The sequence below is a fragment of the Panthera uncia genome, chromosome C2 (assembly GCF_023721935.1).
Source record: "Panthera uncia isolate 11264 chromosome C2, Puncia_PCG_1.0, whole genome shotgun sequence".
NCBI classification, from domain to species: Eukaryota; Metazoa; Chordata; class Mammalia; order Carnivora; family Felidae; genus Panthera; species Panthera uncia.
The window spans coordinates 52,368,456-52,396,264 of NC_064810.1; positions in this window are offsets into that span (position 1 = coordinate 52,368,456).

The following is a 27,809-nucleotide window of genomic DNA, read 5'->3' on the forward strand; positions in this document are numbered from 1 at the left end:
GAAGTGTAAAATTGAATGTTTTTTAAAATATTCAATGTTATGCAACCATCACTACTGTTATGGGTTGAATTGTGTCCCATCTTGCCTCTCCCTATTCATATGTTTGAGTCCTAACACCCAATATTTCAGAATGTGCCCTTTTGGGGGGGTAGCTAATCCAATATGACTTATGTCCTCATAAGAAAGGGATTTTTGGACACAGAGAGATGCAAAAAGAGAAGGTGATGTGAAGAGACTAAAGGAGAAAATGGCCATCTACAAATCAATGACAGGGACCTGGAACAGATTGTCCCGAAAGAAGGAATCAAATCTTCTGACATCTTTTAGATGTCAGACTTTTAGCTTCCAGTCCCATGAGACAATAAACTTTGCGTTTAAGTCACCCAGTATGTGGTACTTTGTTACAGCAGCTCTAGAAAACTAATACAGATACAGTCAATTTTATTACCCCCAAAAAAACAATGTACCCCCTTGAGTCACTCAAGACTTCCCACAAAACCCTGTTGGCTCTAGGCATAGGCAACCACTTTCTGTCTACTTTTGTCTCTACAGATCTGTCAATTCTGAATATTTCCATAGTTAATTTTGGGGGAAACTGCCTGTCTTACACACTGGCTGCATTTGTTACATGAGGGCTCCAATTCTCCATATCTTTGCCAAAACTTGTCTCTTTGATAATAGTTATTCTAATGGGCAGGAAGTAATATGTTATTGTGACTTGTATTTCCCTGATGAATAATAATGTTGGCTATCTCATCATGGGCTTCTTGGCCCTTAAATATTGTCTTTAAAGAAGTGTCTATTGTACATTAAATTACTTTTCATCTCTGTTGAAAATCAACTGCCCATATATATGTGAGGTTATTTCTGGACTCAGTCTTCTGTTCTCTTAATATATTTGCGTATTTCTTTTTTTCTTTTAAAAAATTTTTAAAATATTTATTCACTGTTGAGAGAGAGAGAGAGACAGAGATAGAGAGTGAGCACTCAGCACAGAGCCTGATGAGGGGCTCAAACTCACAAATTGTGAGATCAACTGACTGAGCCATTCAGGTACCTTTATATTTGTGTATTTCGATGCAATGATTTTACTGCCTTTATCTCTTTGTTGATCTTGATGTCAATACCATACTGCCTTAATCAGGGCTGGGACTAAGTGAAGCAAGCAAGGTACCTAAATTTAATGCATAAAATTTATTTATTTATTTATTTATTCATTTATTTATTTATTTTTTTAATTTACATCCAAGTTAGTATATATGTAATAATGATTTCAGGAGTAGAATCCTGTGACTCACTCCCTACAAATAATACCCAGTGCTCATCCCAACAAGTGTCCTCCTAATGCCCCTTTCCCATTAAGCCCAACCCCCCACCCAAAACCCCTCCAGCACCTCTCAGTTTGTTCTCTGTATTTAAGAGTCTTTTATGTTTTGTCCCCTTCCCTGTTTTTATATTATTTTTGCTTCTCTTCCCTTATGTTCATCTGTTTTGCATCTTAAATTCCACATATGAGTGAAGTCATGTGATATTTGCCTTTCTCTAATTTCATTTAACATAATACACTCTAGTTCCATCCAGATGGAAGATTTCATTCTTTCTGATTGCCAAGTAATACTCTGTTGTATGTATATATACCAAAACTTCTTTGTCCATTCATCAGTCAATGGACATTTGGACCCTTTTCATACTTCAAAGTTACATGTTGAGATTTTGATTGGGATTGCCTTATTGAGTTGACTCTATTAATTTGGGAAAAATTGACATCAACAATATTCAACCATCTAAACCATGAATTTAGGTCTTAATTAGGTCTTACATATTTTTCTTTTTCAAATTTAAATTTCCTAATATTTGTTATTAATACATAGAAATGTAATTGATTTTAATGTATTTGATTTTAATGTATAATGATCTTATATTCTATGACCTAGATGAACTCATTTACTAGTTCTAACAGGTTTTTTTAAAAATTCTGTAAATTCAATAGAATTTCATACATTACAATCATGTTGTCAGAAAACAAAAACAGTTTTGCCTCTTCCTTTCCAATCTAGGTATCTTTTCCTCCTCCTCCTCCTCCTTTTCCTCTTCCTCCTTTTCCTTTTCCTCCTCCTCCTTCCCTATTATACTGCTAGAACCATACCTAGAACCATGCCTACCCTATTAAATAGGAAGGGTAAAGCAGAAATTCTTGTCTTTTTCCTGGGTCTTCAGGAGATATTTAGTCTTTCACCATTAATTATGAAATTAGCTGTCAATTTTTTTATAGATGCATTTTATTAAGTTGAGGAAGTGTCTTTTAGTTCTAGTTTGCTAAGAACTTTTATCAGGAATGAATGTTGGATAGGGTCAATAGATTTTTTCCTAATCTCTTAAAATGAGTATATAGATTTTCTTCTTTCTTTTTTAAAATTTGTTAGTAGGGTGAATCACATTGATTTATTTAGAATGTTAAACCATACTTTCCTGTGTTAATTTCTTTGATCAAGGTGTGTTACCCTTTTTGGGGCGCCTGGGTGGGGTCGGTCAGTTAAGTGTCTGATTACTTGATTTAAACTCAGGTCATGATCTCACAGTTCATGAGATTGAGCCCCACACCGAGCTTGGGATTCTCTTTCTCTTTCTCTGACCCTCCCTCCCACTCTCTCTCTCTTTCTCTCTCTCACTCGCAAAATAAATAAACTTAAAAAATATTGAAAAAGATGTATTATCTTTTTGAATATTTTTTTTGGACATGATTTATGAAAAGTTTGCAAGGTGTTTTTGCACCTATGTAAGTGGGAGACATTTGTCCATAGTTTTCATTTCTTATTAAGGTGATGTTGGTTTATAAAATAAGTTGGGATATATTAATTTTTCTTTATTTTTTTGTGGGTAATAGAATTATTATAGACTTTGTATTGTTTCTTCCTTAAATGTTTGTCAATATTCATGAGCAAAGACATCTGGGCCTAGAGCTTAATGTGGCCCAGCCCACAGGGTTTTTAACTAAAAATTTAATGTATCTAAGAGCTATCTACTGAGACATCTATTCTGTATATAATGAGCTTCAATTGTTGGTGTCTTTCAAGGAATTTGTCTATTCCATTTAACTTGTAGAACTTATTGGAGTAAGTTTTCTTTCCCTGGCTCAGATAGCTTTCTTATACACAAACGCTGATTAGTATTCAGCTGAATATTCTAGAGGGAGTCCCACTGAAGACCACTGGAGTTCTCCCTATGTGCAGCTCTCTTTTTTGTTTTGTTTTGTTTTTTTTTCCCCAGACTCTTCTCTAGAATGCTGTCTTCCAAACTCCAGCTGCACTGGCTTCCCAGCACCATAACTTCAACTCAGCTGCCAGCTTCTGCCTTGGTTCCTCTTCCATGACCTGTGGCTTTGAACTTTGTCTAGCTGGTAAGGTAAGTAATCAGAGGGCTTGCATTGTTTGTTTTATTTCTCTCATGGGTCATAGTCCCTTCTTGCCTGATGTCAATATCATGAAAACTGTTGTTTCATGCACATTATCTGGATTTTAGTGTTTTAGAAATTAAGGTTTATTTAGTCAATGTTTCTTTGGCCAAAAGCAGAAGCGTTCTACAATATAATATTAAGTTAAAGAGCAGTATCCAGAGTACATACATAATATAACATGTACTTTGTATGTACACAGGTAGAGAAAAAAAGCTAAAAATATCAGCACCAAAATGTTTATGATATATATTTTCAAGTATTAACTTGCAGATATTACCTTTTTTCTATTTTCTGAAATTTTCCATAGAGACCATATATTGATTCTACAGTAAAAATAAACCACTGATGTTATAACAATAGAAAAACAGAATTAAATTAAGAGCCCAGAAATGAACACAACTTCAAATATGGAACTTTCAATGCAGCATAATGTAGGCAATTATTTTTCCTGTTTATTCATCATATTTCTACGAATGAAAGCCTGAGATTGCATTTGATTTTTTTTATAGCAACAATATCTCATTATTGACTTATTTTGAGTATACACCATCAACAAAAACTCCCAGATCTTTTCTCAAAGATTCCTTTTCAGCACAAATTTTCTGCTTCCATTCCTTTTTATTGAGAAAAATTTTAAGCATCTTCTGTACAAGAGCCATATTACAATTATCTGATGAAAATAAAATCCAATTAAAATATAATAACATGTGCATGCACCTAGTTTAAAGAGCTAAATAATTAAAAAATAAATTACCACACCCCATGCACTACTCTATAGTGGCAACTGCTTTCATATATTTTAGCTGGTTCTTTAGATTTTGCCTCCACATTGAAACACACACACACACACACACACACACACACACACACACACACACATTACTATTTCTTGATTTTTTAGTTTTAGGGATTACTGCTGTGTAAACTGAAATTCTAATATGGCATCCATGATTCTTGTCTTTTAGTGTCCACATTTTTATGTGACCCCCTTTATTTCGAGTCTGCATTTAGAAGTGATGCACAATTTGCTTGCAAAAGTGCAGGGATTTTTTTTTTTAATTAAGCCCTCTATTCAGTTTGCTTTAAGTTATTTGAAAGGGAAATTTATCCTGTGTGGGCCTGAATTTAACAGGAAAATATTAAAAGAATGTCTAGAGATATGTGAATGGAAGCATCTCTCTCTCTCAATCTCTCTTTTTCTGTCTCTGTATGTGTATGTTGCTAAATTTGAAGAACAAAGCTCCCAAGAATTCTGCATCTGTAGGGAAATGAATTCTGGCAGCAATTTGAGGGAGTTTAGATATGGATCCTTCCACAATCAACCCTCCAGATAAGAATGCAACATGCAGAGGACCCAGCCAACCTGTGCCTTGACTTCTGACCCACAAAAACTGTGTGATAAGTGAGGGTTGTGGTAATATTTTATACAGAAGTTGAGTAAGTTGTGCAGAAATGGTAAATTTGTGTAATTTCTTACACAACAACAGAAATACATACCTTGAATCCTCCTATCTTTTGAATTTAGTTGTGTGATAATTTGGAATTAGGTCAGTATTTAGTGTTTATAAAACGCTATTTGTAATCGAGCCATGAAATATACTGCATTTCTTTTAATAATTTTCATGGTTTTTTCTTCTTTGGTTTGAATGTAATAGTAACTAACTTAGCCTCGCACTTGCCCCGAGTTGTTAAATATTCTCTCAAAATAGTCACCTATACTAGGCCCACAGAAAAGACCCTAAAAAAATGAAGATATCAATTCAAGAAATGAGGTGAATTAACCCACAGAAGATAGCACCCAGAAAAGATCACACAGTCTGAATTGAAGCAGGGTCTGTGTCTTAGTTTTGATACAGCACATCTTCTAGTGACTTTCTGAAAAAAAAAGAAACATGGAAAGTGTTTTTATTTTTATTTTTTTTAATATTATTTTTAATTGAGAGAGAGGAAGAGAGAGCGCATGTGAGCAGGGCAGAGGGAGAGAGAGAATCTTAAGCAGACTCAATGCTTAGTGCTGAGCCTGATGTAAGGTTCAATCCCATGACCTGAGCTGAAATCAAGAATCAGATGCTCAACTGACTGACACACCCAGGTGCCCCAGAAAGTACTTTTTAAAATAACCATATATCAGAAAATATTTTATCTTCATACTTAATTGATGATTTAGCTAAGATTAGAATTCTAAGTTGGAATAATTTTCCCCTCAAAATTTTGAAGGAATCATAGCAAGGTGCACTAGCTTCAGGCATTATTGTTATAAAGTTAACTTTGCTTGGATTCTTAAAATTTTATACAAATTTTATTTTTGTTCCCCCTAGCAAAGCTATTTAAATCTTCTTTCTGTCACCAGTGTTCTGAAGGTTTTAAATGATATGCTTAATATTTTCACTGTGTTGGAACTTACTGTGTACTTTCAATCAGAACATATGTCATTAGTTCTGGGAAATTTTCCTGATTTAATTCCTGTGATAATTTTTTCTCCTGTGTCCTCTTCTCATCTTTCTTTTAGAGTTCTGTAAGAAAATGCTTAGCATATTAGACAATAGTCTAGTTAGAAAGTTATGAAAACGAAAAGGAGATGTGCTCAAGTCAATTGGCTGGTTTTCTCTCTGTCTCCCTTTCTTCCTTTCTTTTTCTTGTTAATATTTTAACTGTTTATATTTATTTTGAAATAATTGCAGGTCTACAGAAAAGTTTCAAAAATAAGATAAATGGTGTCTCATCCATTACTCATATTCCTCAAATATTAATATTCTACCACATTAACTTTCATTCTCCCTCTCTCTGAACCACTTTAGAGTAAGTTGCTGATATGATACCCATTTAATCATAAATACTTCAACATGCATTTCTTACCAATAAAGATCTTCTTTTCCATACCATGGTGCAATTATTAATATCATGAACATGGCACTGATAAAATTACTATGATCTATCTAATAGGGACCATATTAAACTTTCACCAATTGTCTTTTATATATATGTAAAATTGTCTTTCACCAATTGTCATATATATATATGTGTGTGTGTGTGTGTATACATATATATATGTGTATATACATATATATATATAGAGAGAGAGAGAGTTGTCAAGTTAGCTAACATACAGTGTATGCAGTGTACTCTTGCTTTTGGGGTAGAGTCCCATGATCCATCGCTTACGTACAACACCCATGCTCATCCCAACAAGTACCCTCTTCAATGCTCATCACCCATATACCCCCTCCCCCTCACCCCCCATCAACCCTCAGTTTGTTCTCTGTATTTCCGAGTCTCTTATGGTTTGCCTCACTTTCTGTTTGAAACTATTTTTCCCCTTCCTTTCCCCCATGGTCTTCTGTTAAGTTTCTCAAGTTTCACATGTGAGTAAAAACATGTGATATCTGTCTTTTTCTGACTGACTTATTTCACTTAGCATAATACCTTCCAGTTTCATCCACATTCAGTGCAACCCCAATCAAAATTGCACTGGCATTCTTCTCAAAGCCAGAACAAACAATCCTAAAATCTGTATGGAACCACAAAAGACCCTGAATAGCCAAAGTTATGTTGAAAAAGAAAACCAAAGCAGGAGGCATCACAATCCCAGACTTTAGCCTCTACTACAAAGCTGTAATCATCAAGACAGTATGGTACTGGCACAAAAACAGACACATAGACCAATGTAATAGCATAGAGAACCCGGAATTGGACCCACAAATGTATGGCCAACTAATCTTTGACAAAGCAGGAAAGAGCATCCAATGAAAAAAAGACAGTCTCTTTAGCAAATGGTGCTGGGAAAACTGGACATCAACCTGCAGAAGAATGAAACTAGATCACTTTCTTACACCATACACAAAAATAAACTCAAAATGGATGAAAGACCTCAATGTGAGACAGGAAACCATCAAAACTTTAGGGGAGAAAACAAGCAACAAACTCTTTGACCTAAGCCTCAGCAATTTCTAGCTTGACACGTCTTCAAAGACAAGGGAAATAAAAGCAAAAATGAACTATTGGGACCTCATCAAGATAAACTCTTCTGCACTATAAAGGAAACAATCAACAAAACTAAAAGGCAACTGACGGAATGGGAGAAGATATTTGCAAATGACATATCGTATAAAGGGTTAGTATCCAAAATCTATGAAGAACTTAACAAACTCAATACCTGAAAACAAATAATACAGTGAAGAAATGGGCAGAAGACATGAATATACACATTTCTAAAGAAGACATCCACATGGCCCACAGACACATGAAAAGATGCTCAACATCACTCATTATCAGGGAAATACAAATCAAAACCACAATGAGATAACACCTCACACCAAAGTGGCTAAAATTAACAGCTCAGAAAACAACAGTTGTTGGCAAGCGTGTGGACAAATGGGAACCCTCTTGCACTGTTGGGAATGCAAACTGGTGCAGCTGCTCTGCAAAACTGTATGGAGGTTTTCAAAAAATTAAAAATAGAACTACTTTATGATCCAGCAATAGCACTACTAGGAACTTATCCAAAGGATACAGGAGTGTTGATTCGTAGGGACACATGTATCCCAAAGTTTACAGCAGTGATTTTAACAATAGCCAAATTATAGAAAGAGCCCAAATTTCCATCAACTGATGAATGGATAAAGATGATATGGTTTATATATACAATGGAATACTTTTTGGCAATGAGAAAGAATGAAATCCTGCCTTTCACCAATTGTTCTTTATAGAAAAAAAAGAAAAAGAAAAAAAAATCTGGTCCAGCATTACCTTTTACAATTACTTATCACACTCTTTTAATCTATATGAATCCCAGTCTGTCTTTCATGATCTTGCCATTTTTGAAGCGTGCAGGTCAGTTAGTTTGTAGAATGTCCCCATTCCCTCTTCAACACATCCTAATAGTGTTTGCCTCCATCGCTACACCTAACTTGCACTCCTCAAACTCACCAATGATCTGCATGTGGCTATATCCCATGGTCTGTTCTATGTTCTTACCTTGTGTGACCTAACTACAACATTAGACATGGTAGATCATGCACTCTCTCTCCATGAAACTTTCCTCTCTTTGCTTCTATGATACCACGCTCTCCTAGACTTGCTTCTCTCTCACTGGCCATTCCTTCACCTTCATTTCCTGCATCACCTATGACCCTGATCTCTTAATAACGTTGGACGTTCCTGTACTCAATCATCTGACCTCTTTTCTTTATCTACACCTATTCCTTGGCTTTAAATCCCATCTATACTTCACAGCACCAAAATTTTTGTCTTCAACTTATATTTTTTATCTGAACTCCAGAACTGTATACTTCCACTTGCTGCTCAATTGGTATTTCAGATTTAACATATTAAAAGGCAAATTTGTGATGCTGCCCACCCTCACTCCTAAAACAACTTTTTTTCAGTTACCCCAATCTCAGTAATAGCACCTCATTTCTCCACTACATAGACTAAAAAACTTGAGTCTTTTTTTTTCAATTAATCAAACAGAAAACCTGGGCTATAGTTGAATTCTCTCTTTCTTTCACACTGTACATAAAAACTGTAAAAATACCTTATTTGCCTGATCATCAAAATATACCCAGACTTGAACATACATCCACATCATAAAGGCCATGTGTGAAAAACCCATAGCTAACATCATCCTAAATGGAGAAAAACTGAGATCCTTTCCTTCTTGTTCAGGAACAAGACAAGGATGTCTGTCACCACTTTTATTCAACACAGTGCTAGAAGTCCTAGTTACAGCAATCAGACAACAAAAAAGAAATTTTAAAAATCCAGATTGGTAAGGAAGAAATAAAATTTTCACTATTTGTAGATGACATGATATTATATAGAGAAAACCTGAAAGATTCCACCAAAAAATGGCAAGAACTGATAAATGAGTTCAGTAAAGTCACAGGATGCAAAATTAATATACAGAAACCTGTTGAATTTCTATACACGAATAATGAAACAGCAGAAAGAGGAATTAAAAACACAATCCCATTTACAATTGTACCAAAAAAATAATAAAAAATAAGATACCTAGGAATAAACCTAACCAAAAAGGTGGAAGACCTGGGCTCTACTATAACACACTGATAAAAGAAATTGAAAATGACACAAAGAAATGGAAAAACTGTTCCATGATCATGACTGGAAGACCAAATATTGTTAAAATGTCTATACTCCCAAGGCAATCTACACATGTAATACAATCCTTATCAAAATACCAACAGCATTTTTCATAGAGCTAGAACAAACAATCCTTAAAATTGTATGGAACCAGAAGGATCCTGAGTAGCCAAAGCAACTTTGAAAAATAAAAAAAATTAAATTAAATTAAAAAAAGCTGGAGGCATCACAATTTCAGACTTCAAATTATATTACAAAGCTTTAGTAATCAAAACAGTATGGTATTGGCACAAAAAACGACACATAGATCAATAGAACAGAATAGAAAACCCAGAAATAAATCCACAATTATATGGTCAGTTAAACTTTGACAAAGCAGGAAAGAATAACCAATGGGACAAATATGGTATATTTGTCGAAAAATGGTATTGGGAAAACTAGACAGTAACATGCAAAAAAATGAAACTGGACAACTTTCTTACACCATACACAAAAATAAATTCAAAATGGATTAAAGACCTAATTATGAAACCTGAAAGCATAAAAATAATAGTAGAGAGTACAGACAGTAATTTTTCTGACATCAGCCATAGCAACTTTTTTTTCAGCTTCCCTGAGGCAAGTGCAGTTGTGATGAGCAACTTAAAAATATATACAGTAAAACCTTGGTTCGAGAGCATATTCATTCTGGAAATATGCTTGTAATCCTAAGCACTTGTATATCAAAGCAAATTTCCCCATAAGAAATAATGGAAACTCAGATGACTGATTCCATAACCAAAAAATATTCATATAAAAATGATTCCAATACCATAGTATAATACAAAATGATAAAGAAAATACAAAATATAAATAAAAAGAAACAAATTAACCTACCCATACCTTTGCAGGCCACTATATATTCTCACACGGATGTTGACTACAGTAAAGTATGAATAAACTCCTATCACATACCATGTTTAATGGGACTGGTAATAATGCGGTAGAGGAAAGGGTCGATATCTGCAGGCAGCCTGACTAGAATGAAGCAGAGCATTTCTAAGCTTAGTCTTGAATGGAAAAGCAAAGGACTGTCCACAGGTGCTTTGAAGTGACAAAATACCCAGTTGTGGGCACCTTCCAACAGTATGAAAAGTCACTGATTTCTGCCAAGCACCACGGCCTGAGACCAAGCATCTGAGAATGGAAGGAGATCACCCACAATCCCACAGTGAGAGAGAAAGAGAGAGAAACGAATCGGGCTCAGTTGTGATCCTATGACATTCGGCATCATATACCACTCGTGTATTGCAAGACATTGCTCATTTATCAAGTTAAAATCTATTAGAAATTTTGGCTCATCTTGTAGAACACTCACAGAACAAGTTACTTGCAATCCAAGGTTTTACTGTTTATATACCCAGAATCTCATAACTGTTGTCATCTCGGTTCCAAGTATATAATTTTCTCTTATTGTAGTAGCTTCTGAACTGGTCTGCTCCATTCTGCTGTTGTCCCCTATAGTCTATTCTTTTTTTTTTCAATACATGAAATTTATTGTCAAATTGGTTTCCATACAACACCCAGTGCTCATCCCAAAAGGTGCCCTCCTCAAAACCCATCACCCACCCTCCCCTCCCTCCCACCCTCCATCAACCCTATAGTCCATTCTTAATGTAACAAGAGTGTTCCTTTTTTTTTTTTTAAAGTAGGCTCTACCCCCAAGCATGTAACCCAACATGGGGCTTGAACGCAAGACCCTGAGATCAAGACCTGAGCTGAGATCAAGAGTCAGTCACTTCATTGACTGGGAGCCACCCAGGGGCCCCGAGAGTGTTCCTTTATTAAAGTGTACACCAGACCATGTCACTCCTGCTCAAAGCACTCCAGTATCTTCCCTTCTCCTTCAGAGTGAAAGTCAAAGAATTATGAGCGCTCCATTAGAACTATTATGATCTCACTTGACTTCCTCCTCCTCACTTTTCATATTTCTCCTTACCCCGTATTCTTTCTCTTTGTCTCCCTGCCACATGGACACTTCTTTGCTGCTCCTCAGCAAACCAGTTCTCTCATCAACAGTGTTAGCAAGCGCTGCATCCGCCCACTGGCCATGCTCCGCCCCAGACGTCTACATGCTTTATCACCTCAGGCCTTCATTCGAATGCCAAGGTAGCAATGAGGCTGGCCTTGACATGCAGTTTAAAGTGTCACACCAACCACTTCCTGCTTTATTTTATTCCACGGCATTTATCGTCATCTAATATACCATATGTTATGCTTGTTTGTTTACTGTTGCTCTCTTTCCACTATGATGTAAGCTTGAATTTTTATTTTTTTGTTTATTGCTATAATCCCAGTGTTTCATGAAAATTAGGTAGATAATAAGTCTCTGAAGAAAGACAGGATGGGTAAAACATCTACGTGTCCCTCCTGGCCTGGACACTTGTTTCCTCCTCCATTAATGACATTTACCCTAACTTTCACTTTACAGCCAGTGTAGTAATTTAAAATTCTTTTCACTTGAAGATCAGATTTCCTTTTTTAAGATTTTTTAAAATGTTTATTTATTTTTGAGAGAGTGCAAGAGGAGGAGGGGAAGACAGAGGGGGACAGAGGATCCAAAGTGGGCCCTGTGCTGTCAGCGCAGAGCCCAATATGGGGCCCAAAGATCATGAGATCTTGAGATCATGAGATCATGAGATCTTGACCCTGAGATCATGACTTGAGCCAAAGTTGGAACCTCAACCGACTGAGCCACCCAGGCACCCCTGAAGATCAGGTTTTTTAAAATCAAATCTAACCATTTCAGTTTTCTTCTCAACATTTCCTGTTTGGCTTCAGAGGAAAATTCAAATTTACCAAGACCCTTCAGAATATTTGACTTAGACCAGTAGGGCCACAGTTGTCTCTGTCTCTATATTTTTAAACTTTTCTGTAAGTTTCGTGTGTTTCATGGTGGCAGCCTTTGCAGAGGAGAGTAGTGTGTCCTTTGTCAGGCTGTTGTGAGAGCAAAACAAACGCATTTTGCCGTTTAAATAATTAAGCGGCACGCATGTGTGTGCATCTGTGTGACCTACCTAAGACTGAGGACCACAAAATAAATTTAATACCAAACAGAACTCAGATGACCTTCAGGCTAAGTTATAATTCTTTGGATTCTAAGTTCCTCCACTCTATAATTGAGTGTATCAATAGTTCATAAGCCTGTGAAACATTTAGTTTAAGTATAGCGGTTGCATAAATCTTAGTGGAATGAAGTTAAGTGGAAAAGTAAGGGCTTGAATTCACAGGAGAGTTAATATGCAGGTTATTTTTTAAGAAAAATGAAGACAAATTTTTACAGTGAGGATGTGGGCACGGGGTGAATGAAGTGGATGAAAAGGTGCCTTCTATGCCTTTTTCAATTCCTTTTACTCAAATCTTTAAATAAATACCTCTGGAAATGAGTATTGATTCTTGCTTACTGGATAGGGCCAGAGACATTTATCAAAGAGGCAGATAGAAGACTAATTTTTACTGTTATACAAACACAGAGAACTAGGAGGGGGAAGGCTTATTTCCATGTTGTTAGTGTTTCCCCATGTATTTGGGATTAAGAAAATAGAAACATATCTCTATTTTCCTTTGCATATAAATAAGTCTTGTACTTAGAAAGCCATTTTTTTCATTATTGAGGACTTTTATATATATACATAACACGGAAACACACACAAATATACATATAGGCATGATAATATGTGGGGAATTATGTGCGTGTATGTATAGATACTGTGTTTGTTATTATGTTATTACTATGCATTTCACTAGGAGAAAAATACAGAAAAGGATGACTAGAATATTTTTTTACCTATCTTTCTGGGTCAGACACTGCTCTATGATTCTCTATTAGTGCTTGTTTTTATTTTCATTTTGTTTTTCTCTTTAACAATTTGCCTTAAGTTCTTGGAGTTGTAGATAGAATAAGTTAGAATAAATTCTTGCTTCATATCATTACCCAAAAAAGCCAACAACCTCATGAGTTTCCTCCAAGTTACCATTGTCCTAAGAGCTGAGATCTCTCATGTGGCTCCCTGCCTCCTGGGCTGGTGTCAAGCGAAGAGAGAGGAGGAGGAGGAGGAGTTGAAGGAGGAGGAGGGAGAGACAACGTATTGAAGTAAGCTGCAGATTGCTAGCTGCGCAGTTATATACCTGAAGATGCCAAAAATTTACAAGAATTAGCAATAATTCTTCAATAAACACACTAAATACCCAGATGAGATACTTTCGTATTTGGCCATTCATTCTGCAAAGGTATCACGCACTCTTCCAAGACTATCTCATTAAATAAGCGGCAAGAAAGGTCAAAGAAACAAGTCACAGCAGGGAATCACTTAACAAGGAGATTTCACACTAGGAAAAGTGTTTAGATTCACAGCAGTTGCACGCTATTCATACTACACTTAAATCTCCATTTTCCAAACATATCACGATTCCTATTTCTTACCTCCTTATTTAAGCTATTCAGATGATCTAGGACCTTTTCTTTTTAGGACTTGTGGAATCTCCAACCACCTCACCCCTTTCTGAGTTTGTGTGCCCATCTCCACCCCTCCAACCATTTGGATTCTTCCACAAAGTAGTTTGCAGTCATAATCAGTCATAATCATCATACATAATTGCAATCCTACATAAAGAATATCATAGAAATACGAATTGGGAAAGGGGATTCCCCACAATCTCCATTTCTTCCATATGCTGTGATAACATGACTCTTAAATTACATTACTCTTATATGAAAAACCATTGAGTACAGTTTAATTATGACCCCATAAAAGTCCCTCCCAAATATGTGAGAAGAGGAAGAATTGGCAAAGGCAAAGATTCTTTTCTATAAAAGAAGCTTATCATTTATTCTGTCATAAAAGCATTATATACTTAGTTTAGAAAATGATGCATTATGGAAAAAAGAAAGAAGTCACATAAAGTATTCCACTGATTTTTAATGCATTTTCTTTTTTTCCCCTATATTACAAATTCAGTAATTTTAGAAGTTATAATGGCAACTTTTTCAGTAACTTTTAACACTTCCTCCTGCTATGATGCACTTCTATAAGCATTATTTGAGTCACTGGCATTGAATGAATATACTATACATTTTGGTTAAACATTTAAATTATTTCAGTCTTTAGCTGTGGTAAATATTGCCAGAGATAAGCAGATTAAAGATTTGCAATGCACCCGTTGTTCAGTCTGCCCCAAATAACGCTTATCTTCTTTAGAAAATTGTTCTCCTGCTCTGATCTTTAGACTGAAATGGACCAACGGAGACAGCCATTTTTGAATACAGAACTCCTCACTTCTCTGCTTGCAATGATTATTTTAGGTGTGTAACCTGCACCAAGGTAGGCCCCAGTAGATTGGCCCAGAGATGGGCCCCGTCTAGAATCGAGGTGGACCACTGAGAACTGTTCTTGAGGACATTTTTCATGGTTTTTAAAAGTGCCTCAGAAAGAACAATTCGATTCTGCTCTGGTAGAAGAATTGTGAGTCTCTCAGATTGCCACCAGCAGTGCTCCCTGCTTCCTGGAAGGCTCTGGTCTGCAGAGAAAAGAAAAGCAGACATACCACCAAGCCAGTGCTGGCAGCATATCTGTTCTGTTCTTACTTTTATTGCAGCCTAGCCATGGTTACGTGTGTCTTCTAACAAATACTGCCATTAGCCTGTTAGTTTAAGTACAATTTCTGTTACTTGCAATCAAAAACGTATTAATGGATATAGGTTCCGGAAGATGGCGGCGTAGGAGGACGCGGGGCTCACAGCGCGTCCTGCCGATCACTTAGATTCCACCTACACCTGCCTAAAGAACCCAGAAAACCACCAGAGGATTAGCAGAACGGAGTCTCCGGAGTCAAGCGCAGACGAGAGGCCCACGGAAGAGGGTAGGAAGGGCGGCGAGGCGGTGCGCGCTCCACGGACTGGCGGGAGGGAGCCGGGGCGGAGGGGCGGCTCGCCGGCCAAGCGGAGCCCCCGAGTCTGGCTGGCAAAAGCGGAGGGGCCGGACAGACTGTGTTCCGACAGCAAGCTCGACTTAGCGTCTGGGAGGTCATAAGTTAACAGCTCTGCTCGGAAAGCGGGAAGGCTGGAGGACAAAGGGAGGGAGAGCTGCTGAGCCCCCGGACGGCAGAGCTCAGCTTGGCGGGGAACAAAGGCGCCAGCGCCATCTCCCCCGCCCATCCCCCAGCCAAAATCCCAAAGGGAACCAGTTCCTGCCAGGGAACTTGCTCGCTCCGCGCAAACACCCAACTCTGTGCTTCTGCGGAGCCAAACCTCCGGCAGCGGATCTGACTGACTCCCGCTGCCACAGGGCCCCTCCTGAAGTGGATCACCTAAGGAGAAGCGAGCTAAGCCTGCCCCTCCAGCCCCCGTGCACCTTGCCTACCCACCCCAGCTAATACGCCAGATCCCCAGCACCACAAGCCTGGCAGTGTGCAAGTAGCCCAGACGGGCCACGCCGCCCCACAGTGAATCCCGCCCCTAGGAGAGGGGAAGAGAAGGCACACACCAGTCTGACTGTGGCCCCAGCAGTGGGCTGGGGGCAGACATCGGTCGGACTGCGGCCCCGCCCACTAACTCCAGTTATACACCACAGCACAGGGGAAGTGCCCTGCAGGTCCTCACCACTCCAGGGACTCTCCAAAATGACCAAACGGAAGAATTCCCCTCAGAAGAATCTCCAGGAAATAACAACAGCTAATGAACAGATCAAAAAGGATTTAAATAATATAACAGAAAGTGAATTTAGAATAATAGTCATAAAATTAATCGCTGGGCTTGAAAACAGTATACAGGACAGCAGAGAATCTCTTGCCACAAAGATCGAGGGACTAAGGAACAGTCACGAGGAGCTGAAAAACGCTTTAAACGAAATTCAAAACAAAATGGAAACCACGGTAGCTCGGCTTGAAGAGGCAGAGGAGAGAATAGGTGAACTAGAAGATAAAGTTATGGAGAAAGAGGAAGCTGAAAGAAAGAGAGATAAAAAAATCCAGGAGTATGAGGGGAAAATTAGAGAACTAAGTGATACACTAAAAAAAAAAAATATATGCATAATTGGTATCCCAGAGGAGGAAGAGAGAGGGAAAGGTGCTGAAGGGGTACTTGAACAAATTATAGCTGAGAACTTCCCTGAACTGGGGAAGGAAAAAGGCATTGAAATCCAAGAGGCACAGAGAACTCCCTTCAGACGTAACTTGAATCGATCTTCTGCACGACATATCATAGTGAAACTGGCAAAATACAAGGATAAAGAGAAAATTCTGAAAGCAGCAAGGGATAAACGTGCCCTCACATATAAAGGGAGACCTATAAGACTCGTGACTGATCTCTCCTTTGAAACTTGGCAGGCCAGAAAGGCTTGGCACGATATCTACAGTGTGCTAAACAGAAAAAATATGCAGCCGAGAATCCTTTATCCAGCAAGTCTGTCACTTAGAATAGAAGGAGAGATAAAGGTCTTCCCAAACAAACAAAAACTGAAGGAATTTGTCACCACGAAACCAGCCCTACAAGAGATCCTAAGGGGGATCCTGTGAGACAAAGTACCAGAGACATCACTACAAGCATAAAACATACAGACATCACAATGACTCTAAACCCATATCTTTCTATAATAACACTGAATGTAAATGGATTAAATGCGCCAACTAAAAGACATAGGGTATCAGAATGGATAAAAAAACAAGACCCATCTATTTGCTGTCTACAAGAGACTCATTTTAGATCTGAGGACACCTTTAGATTGAGAGTGAGGGGATGGAGAACTATTTATCATGCTCCTGGAAGCCAAAAGAAAGCTGGAGTAGCCATACTTATATCAGACAAACTAGACTTTAAATTAAAGGCTGTAACAAGAGATGAAGAAGGGCATTATATAATAATCACAGGGTCTATCCACCAGGAAGAGCTAACTATTATAAATGTCTATGCGCCAAATACCCGAGCCCCCAGATATATAAAACAATTACTCATAAACATAAGCAACCTTATTGATAAGAATGTGGTCATTGCAGGGGACTTTAACACCCCACTTACAGAAATGGATAGATCATCTAGACACACAGTCAATAAAGAAACAAGGGCCCTGAATGATACATTGGATCAGATGGACTTGACAGATATATTTAGAACTCTGCATCCCAAAGCAACAGAATATACTTTCTTCTCAAGTGCACATGGAACATTCTCCAAGATAGATCATATCCTGGGTCACAAAACAGCCCTTCATAAGTTTACAAGAATTGAAATTATACCATGCACACTTTCAGACCACAATGCTATGAAGCTTGAAATCAACCACAGGAAAAAGTCTGGAAAACCTCCAAAAGCATGGAGGTTAAAGAACACCCTACTAACGAATGAGTGGGTCAACCAGGCAATTAGAGAAGAAATTAAAATATACATGGAAACAAACGAAAATGAAAATACAACAATCCAAACGCTTTGGGATGCAGCGAAGGCAGTCCTGAGAGGAAAATACATTGCAATCCAGGCCTATCTCAAGAAACAAGAAAAATCCCAAATACAAAACCTAACAGCACACCTAAAGGAAATAGAAGCAGAACAGCAAAGGCAGCCTAAACCCAGCAGAAGAAGAGAAATAATAAAGATCAGAGCAGAAATAAACAATATAGAATCTAAAAAAACTGTAGAGCAGATCAACGAAACCAAGAGTTGGTTTTTTGAAAAAATAAACAAAATTGACAAACCTCTAGCCAGGCTTCTCAAAAAGAAAAGGGAGATGACCCAAATAGATAAAATCATGAATGAAAATGGAATGATTACAACCAATCCCTCAGAGATACAAACAATTATCAGGGAATACTATGAAAAATTATATGCCAGCAAATTGGACAACCTGGAAGAAATGGACAAATTTCTAAACACCCACACTCTTCCAAAACTCAATCAGGAGGAAATAGAAAGCTTGAACAGACCCATCACCAGCGAAGAAATTGAATCGGTTATCAAAAATCTCCCAACAAATAAGAGTCCAGGACCAGATGGCTTCCCAGGGGAGTTCTTCCAGACATTTAAAGCAGAGATAATACCTATCCTTCTCAAGCTATTCCAAGAAATAGAAAGGGAAGGAAAACTTCCAGACTCATTCTATGAAGCCAGTATTACTTTGATTCCTAAACCAGACAGAGACCCAGTAAAAAAAGAGAACTACAGGCCAATATCCCTGATGAATATGGATGCAAAAATTCTTAATAAGATACTAGCAAATCGAATTCAACAGCATATAAAAAGAATTATTCACCATGATCAAGTGGGATTCATTCCTGGGATGCAGGGCTGGTTCAACATTCGCAAATCGATCAACGTGATACATCACATTAACAAAAAAAAAGAGAAGAACCATATGATCCTGTCAATCGATGCAGAAAAGGCCTTTGACAAAATCCAGCACCCTTTCTTAATAAAAACCCTTGAGAAAGTCGGGATAGAAGGAACATACTTAAAGTTCATAAAGGCCATTTATGAAAAGCCCACAGCTAACATCATCCTCAACGGGGAAAAACTGAGAGCTTTTTCCCTGAGATCAGGAACACGACAGGGATGCCCACTGTCACCGCTGTTGTTTAATATAGTGCTGGAAGTTCTAGCATCAGCAATCAGACAACAAAAGGAAATCAAAGGCATCAAAATTGGCAAAGATGAAGTCAAGCTTTCGCTTTTTGCAGATGACATGATATTATACATGGAAAATCCGATAGACTCCACCAAAAGTCTGCTAGAACTGATACATGAATTCAGCAAAGTTGCAGGATACAAAATCAATGTACAGAAATCAGTTGCATTCTTATACACTAACAATGAAGCAACAGAAAGACAAATGAAGAAACTGATCCCATTCACAATTGCACCAAGAAGCATAAAATACCTAGGAATAAATCTAACCAAAGATGTAAAAGATCTGTATGCTGAAAACTATAGAAAGCTTATGCAGGTAATTGAAGAAGATATAAAGAAATGGAAAGACATTCCCTGCTCATGGATTGGAAGAATAAATATTGTCAAAATGTCAATACTACCCAAAGCTATCTACACATTCAATGCAATCCCAATCAAAATTGCACCAGCATTCTTCTCGAAACTAGAACAAGCAATCCTAAAATTCATATGGAACCACAAAAGGCCCCGAATAGCCAAAGTAATTTTGAAGAAGAAGACCAAAGCAGGAGGCATCACAATCCCAGACTTTAGCCTCTACTACAAAGCTGTCATCATCAAGTCAGCATGGTATTGGCATAAAAACAGACACATAGACCAATGGAATAGAATAGAAACCCCAGAACTAGACCCACAAACGTATGGCCAACTCATCTTTGACAAAGCAGGAAAGAACATCCAATGGAAAAAAGACAGTCTCTTTAACAAATGGTGCTGGGAGAACTGGACAGCAACATGCAGAAGGTTGAAACTAGACCACTTTCTCACACCATTCACAAAAATAAACTCAAAATGGATAAAGGACCTGAATGTGAGACAGGAAACCATCAAAACCTTAGAGGAGAAAGCAGGAAAAGACCTCTCTGACCTCAGCCGTAGCAATCTCTTACTCGGCACATCCCCAAAGGCAAGGGAATTAAAAGCAAAAGTGAATTACTGGGACCTTATGAAGATAAAAAGCTTCTGCACAGCAAAGGAAACAACCAACAAAACTAAAAGGCAACCAACGGAATGGGAAAAGATATTTGCAAATGACACATCGGACAAAGGGCTAGTATCCAAAATCTATAAAGAGCTCATCAAACTCCACACCCGAAAAACAAATAACCCAGTGAAGAAATGGGCAGAAAACATGAATAGACACTTCTCTAAAGAAGACATCCGGATGGCCAACAGGCACATGAAAAGATGTTCAACGTCGCTCCTCATCAGGGAAATACAAATCAAAACCACACTCAGATACCACCTCACGCCAGTCAGAGTGGCCAAAATGAAGAAATCAGGAGACTATAGATGCTGGAGAGGATGTGGAGAAACAGGAACCCTCTTGCACTGTTGGTGGGAATGCAAATTGGTGCAGCCGCTCTGGAAAGCAGTGTGGAGGTTCCTCAGAAAATTAAAAATAGACCTACCCTATGACCCAGCAATAGCACTGCTAGGAATTTATCCAAGGGATACAGGAGTACTGATGCATAGGGGCACCTGTACCCCAATGTTTATAGCGGCACTCTCAACAATAGCCAAATTATGGAAAGAGCCTAAATGTCCATCAACTGATGAATGGATAAAGAAATTGTGGTTTATATACACAATGGAATACTACGTGGCAATGAGAAAAAATGAAATATGGCCTTTTGTAGCAACATGGATGGAACTGGAGAGTGTGATGCTAAGTGAAATAAGCCATACAGAGAAAGACAGATACCATATGGTTTCACTCTTATGTGGATCCTGAGAAACATAACAGAAACCCATGGGGGAGGGGAAGGAAAAAAAAAAAAAGAGGTTAGAGTGGGAGAGAGCCAAAGCATAAGAGACTGTTAAAAACTGAGAACAAACTGAGGGTTGATGGGGGGTGGGAGGGAGGGCAGGGTGGGTGATGGGTATTGAGGAGGGCACCTTTTGGGATGAGCACTGGGTGTTGTATGGAAACCAATTTGACAGTAAATTTCATATATTAAAAAATAAAAAAAATAATAATTTAGCATGAGACTCTAAAAAAAAAAAAGTATTAATGTATACAATATATACAGCTCCTAATTTATCCAGGAATGCAAAAATATGCTGTTTTAATTATAACTTATTGATATTTGATGTTTTCAATCAACTTTCATTTGGTATTTTCAGCATTTGATCATTTACTTGTATCACTGAACATTTTGTATATTGTTTGGTGCATGACTTTACTGTGAGTTGTATCTTCTAGCATAATACAATACTCTTATTATTTTTTTAATTGAATGCCTTCTGCTTATTTAAACTTGTCAGAAATTTAAGTCATAATTTTTGCTTCCTTTTTCGTCTGATATAATTGTGACTTTTAATTTTGGCCAGTGTGATTCAGTTTATTTGGAGGAAACTCTTGAGTTGGTTTTTGCTTTGAGATCAAATATGAAAGTATTTTTCTAATATAACAGTTTAGTTCATCTACTGTTATTGATACAGTGGAGATGTTTGACCTTAGTTCTGTTCTATCCTATTATTATTTTTTTTTTTTGATGCGTTCTCTTTTTAAGTCTATAAAACCCTTACACCTTGTGTTCTATTTGTTTTGTTACGGGATGCATGTGTAAGAACTCGTGGGGACACATGCCATGCATTCATGGGCATTTCTAATGAAGAAGATTTCCATTTTTAGTTACAGTGGTTATCGTCTTAAATTAAGCTCCTCTTGTTTGCTACATTAGCTTTTAATTCCCTTTTATGAATACAAACAAAATTAGCATACCTTCTCATCTCTTTCCCCCACCATTTGGTGTTAGTGAAATATTTTTCTTAAAGTTTGCTTACCTTTGTGCATTTAGATATGCTTAAATCTCTATTAATTTATTTTGACCTCTACATACTATATTTGATCACTCTTCCAGTTCTTAAAATTGAGAAAATCAGCATATGTAATTTGCCTCCATTCCCCACCTAATTTTTCTCCCAAGTTATGCTAGTTATAGCATCAGAGAATTTATTATTGTGTAATATGTTGAGCACTTGAATATCTAAATTGATTTTAATCTTAGTCCCAAGATAAATATAGTCAATGTTCACCACCAGTTATTTTATTATAGTTTATTCAATTTTTCTCTTGGTTGGCTGAAGTTAGTCTTCTGGTAGAATACTGAAGAGGACTTACGGGAAAAATATACTCTGAGCTCAGCACATTCAAAACTCTTTATCTTGCTGCCTGTATACATAACGATAGATGAGCTGAATATAAAATCCTTAGGTCCCTCTTTTTTTCCTAGAAAATTGTATTGGTTTTATTCCATTGCATTTACAAGTTGAAAGTATCTGTGGAGAAATCAGAAGCAAGACTGTTTCTTTCCCCAGATAACTTGCTTTTTTTGGTCTAGTAGCTGCTACCAAAATGCTTCATTGGTCTTTTGAGTATTGTAATTTTCCTACGATATGTTTTTGTGTTGATAATTCTGGTTAGTTTTCTCAGGACTACAGTGGAACTCTTCTATACGCTGATTAAGTCTTGTTTTGAGAAAGTTTCCTTGATTCATACCTTTACTGTTTTGTTTTGTTTTGTTTTTTTCTGTCTCACTTTTGTTTCCTTCTTTAGGGATGTAAATTTTTCACATATTGACTCTTTTTTCTTGATGTCTATTTTATTCATTTTCCTTATACCTTTTAAAAACTCACTTTATCCTTTATTTCTGATATTACCTTTTTCTCCCTACAATGTTTTCCCTCTCTTGTACTGCTTCATATTTTCTTCATTTCAGTGATAATTTTAAAATTATTTCTTCCTCTCTTGCCCAAGATCTGCCTACCTGGGGCTAAGGTTAAAAATATTGTAGGGGGCACCTGGGTGGTTCAGTAGGTTAAGCGTCTGACTTCCACTCGGGTCATGATCTCATGGTTCATGGGTTTGAACCCCACGTCGGGCTCTGTGCTGACAGCTCAGAGCCTGGAGCCTGCTTCCCATTCTGTGTCTCCCTCTCTCTCTGCCCCTCTCCCACTAGCGCTCTGTCTCTCCATCTCTCAAAAATAAATAAAAATGTTAAAAAAAATTTAAAAAATATTCTAAAAACTAGAGTGCATGTACCCAAAGTTCTGTTAAGAGAGAATAATTCCAAATTTAATAGTTTTCTATTTCTATTTCTTTTATTTTTGCTTTACAGAATATACTGTTTCACTATGCTTTAGAAATTCATAGCCAATCATCTGATCATTTTCTTCTGCTCTGACACAACAGATTTCTGCTATTTGTTTGCCCCCCCTTTACTCCTTTTTTCTTGAATTATTTTTGTCTAGATTCCATGTTGACTTCTTTCTTTTTTATTTTTATGTAGAACTCATCATTGAAGTATTTAGTTTTTTCTCTACCATCTATTTGTATGATACTGAATAAAGAATGAAGACCATAATTATAGCAAAATTATGATAATTTCTTTTTAGAGCCAGCCTATTCTGTATCTTCAGTGGTAAAAAGTGGGAAAGAGCATTTGATAAGTATTGAGTGATCATACTTTGGAACTTTATATAGGTGAATCCCTCCTAAGGACATTAGATTTTCTAAGACCTTTATGCAATACAAGGAGCAGACAGGTTTATAGCATCAATTTCTCCATCACTTAAGTTTAACCTTAATACAATTTGAAGAAATAGGAACAATATAATATATCTATGGCTTCTGTAGCCTTCTCATGGCCATGGCACAACCAATGCCTGTGCAATTACAAGCTAAGTGACTGAAGCTCAAAATAGCTCCTTGCCCCAAGCTACTGATGATTGGAAAGAATTTGCATTTTATTTATTTTTTTAACGTTTTATTTATTTTTGAGACAGAGAGAGACAGAGCATGAATGGGGGAGGGGCAGAGAGAGAGGGAGACACAGAATCTGAAACAGGCTCCAGGCTCTGAGCCATCAGCCCAGAGCCTGACACGGGGCTCGAACTCACGGACCGCGAGATGGTGACCTGAGCTGAAGTTGGCCGCTTAACCGACTGAGCCACCCAGGCGCCCCAAGAATTTGCATTTTAAAATTAACCATACCAGGGAAAGTGGAAATTAAACCTTGACTTAATTTCAATAACTTGGTGGGTCAAGTTATAATTTCAAGTGGGGACATAACACCTTACAGTTACATGGTAGTTCCCTTTTCTCACACTTATTTCACTTTCACAATCACCCGAGAAAACGCTATTATTTATGGCATTGTTATTCGTATAGATATAGGACTCTGTATCCATAGATGTTATGTCTCCATGTTTCATTCTAAACAAAACTCCAGCCTTCTTACTTTTTTCATGATATCACAGACAATTAAAAGTACCAAAGGTGTAATGCAAGAGAATATGGGAGTGTGATAAGGTGAGAGTAATGTTTTAGAGTCAGGTGGTCTCCCACTAGAACTGGGTTATTTTGTGTCTATTTTTTAAAAAATGACCCTATGACATTATAAAATTATAGACTTTAATGCTGGAAGTAACTTGAATACATTTTTAAATATGAAATTTATTGTCAAATTGGTTTCCATACAACACCCAGTGCTCATCCCAACAGGTGCCCTCCTCAATGCCCATCACCCACTTTCCCCTCCCTCCCAACCTCCATCAACCCTCAGTTTATTCTCAGTTTTTAAGAGTCTCTTATGGTTTGGCTCCCTCCCTCTCTTTTTTTTTTCCTTCCCCTCCCCCATGGTCTTCTGTTAAGTTTCTCAGGATCCACATTTGAGTGAAAACATATGGTATCTGTCTTTGTCTTTATGACTTATCTCACATAGCATAACACTCCAGTTCCATTCATGTTGCCTAAGACATTTTTAAGCCAGGTCTCATCCGTTCAGGAAAGTAAGGACTATTATCATGGATTACCCAAATTAAAAAAAAAATCGCAAAGAATTTAATTGATCTAACCACTAGTAAGTAATTAGATGGAGACTAGAATCTCAGGTACTTTATTTCAAAATGTACAATATAAAACACGTTGTAACAGCTTTTGATCAAACTACAAAAATATTTTCTTGTATTTAGGTAGCTTTTAGTCTATATTTTATTAACACTTTAATTTAAGTTTTGAATGAGACTTGGAAAGAAGAGATGAGAGATTTTGCTAACTTAATATAATTCAAACCCACAGAGTAGGTAAGAGGTTTAAACCTAAAATCAATTTGCTTGTATTTAAATCTAATTTTATCTTAAGATCTAGTGAAGAACAACAGAAACAAAAATAAACAAACAATAAAACACATTCCCTTCCTTAAAACTGAGGGTAACAGTTAACACTTCTTTTTTATTTAATTTTTTTAATGTTTATTTATTTTTGAGAGACCAAGATAGAGCATGAGTGGGGGAGGGGCAGAGAGAGTATTCTTTTTTTTAGTTTTTTTTAAACATTTATTCATTTTTGAGAGACAGAGAGAGACGGACTACAAGCAGGGGAGGGGCAGAGAGTGAGAAAGACACAGAAACTGAAGCAGGATCCAGGCTCTGAGCTGTCAGCACAGAGCGCGACATGGGGCTTGAACTCACGAAATGTGAGATCATGACCTGAGCTGAAGTCACACACTTAACTGACTGAGCCACCCAGGCACCCCCTTTATATATATATATTTTTAATGTTTACTTGACAGTTAACACTACTAAGAGTGTAGTTAATGAGTACTTCTAAAATAATCTCATAGATTAAATAGAAATTAATCAGAAACATATCAACAAAGATCTCCCTATATTAGTTGAAAATATTTAATAGGAAAAGAAATATGAGAAGCAAAATAATTGTCTTAGATCTCTGAGTCATGAAGAATGGATCTAAAATTTTTAAAGACAGTCTAAATTGAATCCTTATTATTTTTGTCTTAATTTTTATCTTCTCCAAAGAAGGGACAATAGCGCTGCCCTTACCACATAGACTGCCATGAGCTCTAAATTCAGGTAAACCACTTGATAAAATTTCAGGCACGTAGTAAGCGCTTGATAAATGTAATTGATGTTTACATTTCTTTCTTATAAAAATGCAGAACTTAATGAGGATTTCATAAATAAAAGAGCAGACCCTGGGGGAAATGGTAATATTTGTGTCTCACCCAGTAAATGCCTCAGACATTCCAGTCTTCAGCCAAAGCCTCAGATTAGGCAGATGTATAGATGTGTAGATTTTCAGGTTTTCTACTTTTTATTTTACTTTTCATATCTCTCTGAGTATTCATCAAAGTTTTCTCTTGTGTTCCATTTCTAAGAGGATTCTCAGTATAGCTATCACGCCCACAGCAGTGCAATAAAGGGTAAGCCTGTTTTGGACCATCACTCTTGCCATCAAATACAAAGATATAATGGCTTGGTCTTATGGAAAGAATGCCCTGATGCAGTTCTTTAAGACTTTGGTTTAGCAGAAACGCCCAGCTGGGGTGAACACTGGCAAACAAGTGTGAGAAAAGATGGGGTTTGGGACTAGTCTTCTCAGTTTGATTTGTTTTATGTATTAGAGTTCATGTCATATCACTACCCTATAACCAAAAAATCAAATACTGGAGTTTAAAGTGATAGAATGATTAGATAACTCTTTTTCTGGTGGTGAGCATGTTGAGGCCTCTTAAAACAAAATACCTTGGATATCATATGCTCTGCCCACCATTAGGATAATTTTCTGTAGTCATCAGTGTTTAAAATAGTTACTCTATTTCAATGACACCACATTTATCTTCTGGGTCTCTCATTTTTATATACTTTGTGAGATCTTCTAGTATGTAAATAGTTCTCAGCAAACAATTAATCAATATATGAAACTCTGTTTTTTTAAATTTTTTTACATTTTTTAAATGTTTATTTATTTTTTAGGGGGGGGGAGGGGAAGAGAGAGAGGGAGAGAGACTCTCTAGTAGGCTCCATGCTGTCAGCACAGAGCCCGACGTGGGGCTGGATCCCACAAACGGTGAGATCATGACCTGAGCTGAGATCAAGAGTCGGACACTTATCCAACTAAGCCACCCAGATGCCCCATATGAATTTTTTTGTATTGCGAAGTCTGACTATAAGACAGCACAAAGGTATCAATAGGTTGACATAACACTTTTAACCTGCTATTTCCCTAGCTCCTGCTTATGTGTTTATACATACAATAGAAAGACAGAGAGATTCTGAAGTCATGCACAAACTTAGCACAATTTAATGGTAGCAAATGTTGTGATGAATAAAAAAGTTACTTCTTATGGGGGACAAACGTGTCTTCTACTGCAGATAGAGAAACTGTCGTTCTAAGTCTAAAACTAGATTTTAGTTAAACTTGGAATTAAAAAAGAAATGACTTAGTAAAACATTCTAGCCATGATTGCTACTCATATGGAGTCAGACTATTTTTAATAACAAGTCTGTTATGAATATATGATGACATGAAGTGAAATAGTAAAAGTTTGTGGAGGAAAGTGGCATTTCCATAAAGCTGTTTCAAATGACATCGTCTGTGTGGAGGCTGGAGATAGTTATGAAACACTTCAAGCAGTAAGCACATTCCCCAAATAGAGGTGCCTGTCCAATCATTTCCATCTCAACTTACTTCAGTTCCAGATCAAGGAGAATTTGTGCGCTCATGCTAAAATGTACTAATGTCATTTTAAACCTCAC